The following is an 8700-nucleotide window of genomic DNA, read 5'->3' on the forward strand; positions in this document are numbered from 1 at the left end:
GATGATTTTGGACTTAGATCGGGTTGGCTCAGTTGAAAGTGTAGAGAGGTGATTCTGCTTCAATTTCAATTAACAAACCCCATGCATTACATGGTCCCAACTAATTTGTTTATGTTTTAGGTATTTTGCAAATTGGGCATGTGCATATTCTTGCAAATGGGAAGATGAGAAATAGGAGATTGTCAAAACTCAAAAGCTTGCAGTTCTGAGAAGGCACTAGTACTGTCAATCTCAGTCAAATTATGTATTTCTGTAAATGACAGTTGGATGTATACAGTGTAGTGGCAGCGGTAGCGAATGATGAAAATTATGATGATGAGACAAGGATGACAATAACAGCAATGTAAATGATAATGGTGTCTAGGGGAGGCATAGAATTTGAAGACGGAGAGTTTCCAGTTATTGCATCCCATAGTCCTACGGCAGTTCATGTGAGGAAGATGAGGTTTTACTTGCTTTGGGCGCATAATGTAATGGGGATAACAAGAGGCTTCCACATTATTCCACAACATTTAGCATCGTTGTTACTTCTACATGAGGATCAGAAAAACAAAGCATCTTTCCATGCTGTTATTGAGTTTCACAGGTATTATCAACTTTATTGGCGAAGATATCCTCAGGCCCCGTTTGGTTTGCGGGAATATGTTTGATTGGGCAGAAAGAATGATAGGAATCTTATTCTCATTCATTCCTGGTGGGTGGAGTGGCATTTTGCCATTTGAGGGAATTGCTATTCCCCACCCTTCTCTCGCTTGAAAATGAAATCCCATTCCTATTGATTTAAATTCCCACTCTCATTTCTGTCTGAACCAAACAAATTATGGGAATATGGGAATAAACCATTCTCATTTTATATACTTATTACCTACTCTTGTTCTGGCCTTTTAAGGTTTAGGAGGTCTACCTTTTTATCTCTTATCATTGATTGTGTTGCTCATGAAAAATACACGCACTTTCAGTTAGATTAGTCCCGGCCGAGTAGGAGAAGTTCCTTACTTTACAAAGCACAGTACATTCTTTGCAGACTCCAGTGGAATCATTACTTAACTAGAGGTGAATCTCTTCAGAAGATTGTCCTTTCATGATGTCATGGACTAACAGTACTGTGTACGTGCCATTAGGAAGATTGGCTGTTATCTATACACAAGATCAAGGTCTTGGTAATTTACGCTGGTCCTCAGATCTTATAATTGGAAACACCATTTGAGCTAAATTGTTATCTCTGTTACAAAGGTTCAGATTGGCTGCATCAGTGGAACAGATGGAGAATCCCATGTTGTAATAGAAAAAGGTGGATCGATGAGGGACGAGGGATTAGGACGACCTACATTCCATATGGAAGGAAAGCTAGATCATTTGCTTCCAGTTCCAGCAAGAACACCTTGTTCTGCTGAATTCAGAGGTAATCTAACCAACTCTTTAGCATGTTTCCTAGCTAGCAAGGAGCCAATAGAGCTGATCTGTATTTCTTTTGGGGATATGCTAGCTTCAACTTTAAGTTGGGTCATGTCGATCAGGCTAGCAAGCTTGGTTTCACTTTCTCTCGTAGACCTCTTACTTCTCAGCAATAAAGTTCATATTGTTTTTTTACCAATTAAAAAAAAAATGGACTAAGCAGTGACCATATCATGCATATGTATCAGAATCTGACATGACATGAATTCTGGTGTGGTACCTTAGCATGCAGCTTTTTTATTTACTTGTTTATGAGTTCCTAGTAGGTTGCAAATTAAAAGATAAATATTTTTGCATATACATGTCTACTTGTTTACGAGTACGCAGGAGAAACAATCACAAGGCATCCTTTACTTTATCTGATAGAATTAATGTTTGCTATTGCATAAAGGTTTATAGTAGTAATAATCTATACCAGTTAGATGTGTTCCCTGTTCATAAATCCAATTGGTTGGATTAATTATGGTCAATTTGACACTTCTCACCTGTGTCAGTTTGTGACAGTATTGTTGTATCAGTGAGACATAGTTAGTTCATAGGGGGCATCACTCGCAATACACACAGAGCAATGCACTTTGCTGTCAGAGAAATTAAGGTTGGGGTAGATTAGAAATACAAATGCAGTTTGATCGAATCAGTGTTTAAATTTTTCCATGGAGGATGAATAGGGTTGATTCTACATATTCCATTGTAAAAGAATTGGATGCGTGAGTAGTCCAATAATCCAATAAATATTTCTCCATCTCACTCTCTACAGGCTTTATGCCTTTATTTGCCTTTTTTGTATAAGGTTTGTAGATTGTGAGAAAACAGATTTGGGGTTCTTTTTTTTTTTTTAACTTTCCAGTTGCTACTATTTTTTAAGTTTCCACTGTAAACCTTCAAAATGGTCCATTCCTTCAGAGACAGAACTCCTGATCGATGGATGATATGAACTTTAGGTTGACGGCAATATAAAACAGACTCCAGAAATCAGTTGGTGTTCAAGGGTTCTGCTCAAGGCGAGGATATATTTTAGTTAATGGTAACCCTAGAGTAGATCTGATCTCCATGAGAGAAAAACAGTAGGCCCTTCTTATGGGTACTCAAACAGTAGCTAAGCAATCCTGTCGCCTGTATAGGGCCCTTTGGTGTCTTGAATACTTTTTGAATGAGATTTGCAAGAATCTAGTGAGTATAGATGTCCAAACAGATGGATTCTTATAGAATTTAATACTGTAGGTTATAGAAGATGACCCCAACCCTGTGTCTAAAGCCTCTTATTGAGCCATTATATGAACTCTCCTACATGCCTTTGTAGGCTTTCTTTCAAAATGTTTGCTTGTAATGAATTTGTGGGTGAGATTCTTTCTTAAAGTTTCCATAGAATCTCATCATTAAAAATTTTTCTTTATCTAAGAAAAAGGAAAGGGAATGTGTTTGGGGTCATCCACCAATATATGCATATAGGATGAAATCAAATAATCAATTGGTTTGGTGCATTTGTTCTTGATTGGGAATGAGTTTGTTTAAAAGTAACTATTAAAACTAATTCTTATTCTGAAGTTGGTTATTGAAGAAAGAATGGAATCAGACGTTAGATAAAAGATGTTTGGTCTTTATATAGTCCACCTCCTTAGGATTGTACTTAGTAGGGTGGTAAAAGGACTAATGGTACATTCTATCCCAGGAGAAACCAATAACTTCAACCGATGAACTGCTGAACATTTATCAGAACATCTTAATCTTACAAGAATCAAGACAAAAATAAAAGGATCTGGTGAGTCTTTATACAGAAATGTTCACCTCTACAAGAAGCTGGCCTATTCATAGAATATAAAGAACCATTTATCCTTTTTTCATTGAAGAATACAATTTTGTTACACAAATTGGAGAAAGAACTTGTTCACCCTAAAATCATCTGTACAAAGCAAATTTTGTTACACCAATTCTACCTGTACCAAGAGTTCAAACTTCCCCATGCCTAAAAGCTACCCCCCCCCAACACGCACACACACACACATGAATAATGAATTTTCATCTACAACATGTACATCACAGAGAACACGAGTCATTTTGTGTTGAATGCACTCTCTTCTCAGGATTCACAGAACCAGCTACCCAACCAGTCAGGAGTTGAAAATTTGCATTCTCCTTCAATGGAGTTTTGGCATAATCCTCATCTGAACACTGAACCTCCATATTGAAAAGACATCCAGATCTTCCCACAAGATTTTTGAATGTTAATGATGGGTAGGTAGCATGACTGAAGCTGTTTCTTGGACTTGGGACAGACAGGTACATATCAACCTACATTGCAGAAAATAGAAAGTCAAGTTAGTAACTACAATCAAGAACATTAACATGTCAAAATACAGTAAACCTAAGCATTTGATTCCTGCAGATAGCAATACAATGTGCAAAGGACAGACCCATATCCAGTAGATACATCCAGAAACAGAATTGAACAAAACCTCTGTTTTCAGGGTCCATCACAACTGCCGTGTCCATGCACAATTAAACCATGTACAAGCAAGTCATATACATATATTTGAATTCATTACCTTCCTCACTGAAGCAAAAACACACCCAAGCATGTCATCATTCTCCCCTTCCTCCTCAGGTTTCTCCCTCTCACAGTGGCTGCTGCTTCTCTCAGTATCAGTAACAATGTTAGTGCAATCACGGCATTCATCAAGCTCTTTTACTTTACAGTACCCCTCATGAAAGTACTGCTCAAATTCAAGTGGTTCTTGCAACTCCACATGTTCAGGCCCCTTTACAAGAGTGTTAATACTAGAAGCTGAACAATCAGAACTAGCATTCAAGAGTTTACTGGTCCCAGTTTCCATTGAGGGATTACCATCAGTGGCATGAGTATCATTGCCCATAGAATGTTCAGAAGGAAATATTTCATCAACTTCATGGTCGTCACTTGATCTAAATCAGGTAAAAATTCAGTTGTTCTCAATGACCCTAATGGAGAGAAAATAACCAAATAAGAGGTTGTACAATTTTTTTTTTTGTTGATTATAGCCTAGACCGATGATTAAACACATTAATGCATCATCTTTTCATAGCTTCACATAGAAAAATGGGAATTAGTATCAATTATTTCAAAGAAATTATGAGAGGTTAAAATTTGTCTCTAGTTAACTCCATCTGAGCTTTCCACAGATCCAATAAAGGCTGGCTTAGTGTGGCAGGTAATAGTCTCTTCTATGAATTTTGTCCTATTTCCAAGAAGATCAGAAGAAGAAAAATTTGTACATCTCCCCCTACAAAAAATCATGCAAAGAATCTTATATGATCTATTTGCCAGACAATGGAGGGGTAGTTTATATTTTTCCTAATGCTACCCAGAATTTATATTGACTTCATCAACTATTGTTGTAAGGAAAGTCTATGCTGGAGCTATCTGAGGGTTGTGTTAAGGCCTTAAAAAGGAGGCACAAGAAAACTCACCATCAGGGATCAGAGTCCAAAGTCTACTATCCCTTCTCCCTAGGTCCAAGATCACCCCACCCAAGGTCTGAATTAAGGCTGAAACATGGTTGCTTCAGCATCCCTAAGGCCCCTTCTCAGATCCAAATCCCAGTTAAAGCATCGGAGGTTTCAGTGATGTGTACTTCACCCTTGACCTGGACTGTCTTGTCCGCAGCCGACCCTTTCCCACCCTCAAAATCCACTTCTTTGTCTGGAGCCGCACTAGACCCTCCCTCAAACCTTGATTTATCTGAACTAGGCAGAGCTCCTGTCGTCGTCTTGCTTCAACGCCGAGCTCACTTCCTAACTCTGGAACTTAGCGATGTTTGTCTGGTCCTAGCAAGCTACTGTCACCGTCTTATTTGTTTTGTCTGACTTTCCTCCTCCCCTTTGATCGCTAGCGCTGTCTGCTTCTAATGAGTTCCGGTTGCTCCTCTGTACTCTGTCTTCTTTCCCCCTCAAACTGAGCTATCTTTGGTTCAGTGGAACTATAATTATCTTACAGAAATTACATTAATTTGAATTTGATTATGTGGAATCTGCTTTTGTTGGTGTTGAAGATTAATTAGTTTTATGATGTTTTTCTGAGTAGATGTTTATGTTAGTTGTTAGATGGTAGGTAGGGACCACAGTAGTTATGTGAGTCCAAATTTTATTATGTTTTTTGAGTGTTATATATGCTGTTTTATGTTTTGCTGCCCTATAAGGGCATAGTTGTCTTTGTACTGTTCTATTATTTTAGTATAAATAATAAGTGAAGGGGGCAGCCAAATTAATTGCTCTCTTTTCTTTCAACTTCTCTTCTTCTCTTCTTCTCTTCTTCTCCTTCTCTCTTCCTTCTCTCTTCAAGAAACTACTTTCTTTCATATTTTTTAATTTAGCAGATTTCTACTTGGTATCAGAGCATCGACTAGGGTTTCTTGAAGCATTCTCATGCAGCCCTAGATCAGCCGATTGCATGAAGAAGTAAAGGGATGATTGATCTGCTATAGATTGCCCAGTTCTTGGAGTTTTTGGCGGGGTCTAGACATCAAGAAGGTGATCTACTGTTCGGCATCAAAATCAGGAAGAATTGGAGTACGGGGAAGAGTCCCAGAAAAGTTGGACTCTTTATTTTGATTTGATCTTGGGCGCCCAGGTATTGTTAGTTTTTTTTTTTGATTTTCTGAATAGGGCGGTTTGGTTTCTGAAATTTTCTAGGCCTCCCGGAGCGATTGATTCACATTTCTCTCTGTTGGAAGGCGTGGGGAGGAGAGAGATTTCCCTCCAGCTAGGGTTTTCTTCTTCTGGAAGGGTTGGTTTCTGTGTGTGTGGTATTAAATTATTTTTTGAAGGTCTCCAATCTATTTTTTTCTTACTGTTGAACTGTTTGAAGTAAAATGGAGAGTTGTAATACCGAGATGAAATCTATCGGTACTGTGGGACTGGGTGTTGGAGGTAGTAGTGATATTTTTGGGTCTGGGATCATTACTACAGTAAAACTTGATGGCACAAATTATTTGGTGTGGGCATAATCAGTTAAGATGGCTATTGGTGCTCGTGGAAAATTAGGGTATCTCACTGGGGAGGAGAAGAAACTTGATACAGACTCTTCCCGATGGGTGCAAGAGAATTACATGGTAATGTCTTTGCTGTGAAATTCTATGTTACCTCATATTGCAAAAAATTTCCTATGGGATAATACTGCTAAGGAGATTTGGGATGGAGTGACTGAAACCTACTCTCAGAAGCAAAATGAAGCCAGAGCCTATCAGTTAATAAGTCAGGTTATAAGTATGAAACAGGGAGAAAAACCTCTTGTTGTGTATTTCTTCATGCTGAAAACCCTATGGCAAGAAATAGATCACTTAGAAACTGTGGTATGGGAAAGTGTAAATGATGCAACAACTTATCACAAACTGGTAGAGAGGAATAGGGTTTTTGAGTTCTTGGCAGGGCTGAACCCTGAATTTGACATTGCTAGGCAACATATTCCTTCTAGGGAGGGTCTGACACTCTCTCAGGCCTATGCTTTTGTCTCTGGAGAGGAGAGTAGGAGAAATGTAATGCCGAGACAGCCTGGGATTGACCAGTTGGCTATGGTTGGTACAACAAAACCTAAGCCGAATGGAGACAGGGGGAGTAGTGAGACTAGAAGGGAAGATAAGAAGGACTTGGTGTGTATTATTGCAAGAAGCCTAAGCATACCAAGGACACTTGTTGGAAGCTTCATCCAAATCTTATGCTTGCTCGGATAAGAAACAAGAAGGGAAATGCAAATGTAGCCACTACAGGAGACTCTTCAGCCCCTCTCTCCCAAACTGATTGGGAATCCATTGCAGTAGCAGCAGTGAGAGCAGAATTGGAGATGTTTGGATAGCTTATGAGTAAGAAAGATTCACCCAGCCCTAGCCTTCCAGATGGACAGCAGAATGCAGGAGCCAACTACACCACTTCCTTTGCACATACAGGTAGTACATATGCAATTGTGAATCTTGCATCCACTTCAGGTAAGGAGGGACCTTGCTGGATTATAGACTCAGGAGCATCTGAGCATATGACTAATGCCCCTACCATTTTCAGTTCCTATCAGTTGTGCTCTGGTAGAGACAGAGTCTCTACAGCAGATGGTTCATACCAACCTACTGTCTGTTAGTTCTTTGACAAAAAATTTGAATTGTTCTGTGATCTTTCTTCCTGGTAATTGCGTTTTGCAGGATCGGGAGTCAAAGAAGATGATTGGGAGTGGCCGTGAGGTGAATGGAGTCTACCTTCTGGATGAGATTCCGAGACATCAAGGCCATCATGTTACCAGTAGCATTAGTAGTTGGTCAGAGTCAGTAAACCAGATTATGTTTTGGCACAATCGCTTGGGACATCTTTCTTTTAATTCTTTGAAATGTCTTTTCCCAAAGTTGTTTGAGTCTGTTCAATTATCTACTTTGGAGTGTGAGAGTTGTCAGTTAAGAAAGCATTGTAGACAGTCTTTTAAACCAAGTAATAAAAGAAGTACTTCTTGACAGTATTGCCAGCCAGAAATAAAGAGAGAGAGAAGAGACGAGAAGAAGAAGAGAGAAGGGAGAAGAGAAGAGAGGGGGTTTGTTAATTGCAATTATCTCCTATTTCTCATCTTCCCATTTGCAAGAATATGCACATGCCCAATTTGCAAAATACCTAAAACATAAACAAACTAGTTGGGACCATGTAATGCAAGGGGTTTGTTAATTGAAATTGAAGCAGAATCACCTCTCTACACTTTCAATTGAGCCAACTCGATCTAAGTCCAAAATCATCATTTTTTGGTTATGTCTAGCAAGTCCTATGACATTATTAATTAGTTAACCCACAAAAATAAAAATAAATTTTAAATAGTAATTAAATGAAAATTTCAATTATAAAATTATTATAACTTTTTTCTAGCAAAAAGAAGGTAAAAGACTTAAACTTCCCCTGATATCTCACCTGGATATTGAAACATCCCCTGATTTTTTATAATAGTGCTAGTGGCGCCAGCCTTTATTATAATATATATAGGGCGGCAGAAATAACAAGGGAAAAGACCCTTGTGCCCCTGAGTACAATAACAAACATAACAGAACAGAAAAAACGAAATTAAAAAAACACTTTAACTAGCCAAACAGAGTAACACCAAAAACTAAATTATTTTAACACTCCCCCTCAAGTTGAAGCATAGATGTCAATCATGCCCAACTTGTCACACAAATCTTTGTGCCGCACATGATGAAGACCTTTGGTGAAGATATCTGCAAGTTGTTCTTCTGAGCTGACATATGGTGTACA

General features: G+C 38.6%; 1 long non-coding RNA gene across 2 annotated transcripts; it reads left to right on the forward strand.

The window, feature by feature from the left end:
- Positions 1 to 4368, forward strand: LOC148879063 (uncharacterized). Of its 2 annotated transcripts, XR_016104099.1 has the most exons (4): positions 1 to 586; positions 960 to 1053; positions 1240 to 1402; positions 4058 to 4368. It is a non-coding gene; the product is annotated as an uncharacterized LOC148879063 (long non-coding RNA). The 2 variants fall into 2 exon arrangements; XR_016104100.1 differs by lacking the exon at positions 1 to 586 and having other exon boundaries at positions 1021 to 1154; positions 4058 to 4279.
- Positions 4369 to 8700: the final 4332 nt, after the last annotated feature.

This window comes from Nelumbo lutea, chromosome 1 (genome assembly GCF_056320005.1).
Source record: "Nelumbo lutea isolate HS-2025 chromosome 1, American lotus-T2T, whole genome shotgun sequence".
NCBI lineage: Eukaryota > Viridiplantae > Streptophyta > Magnoliopsida > Proteales > Nelumbonaceae > Nelumbo > Nelumbo lutea.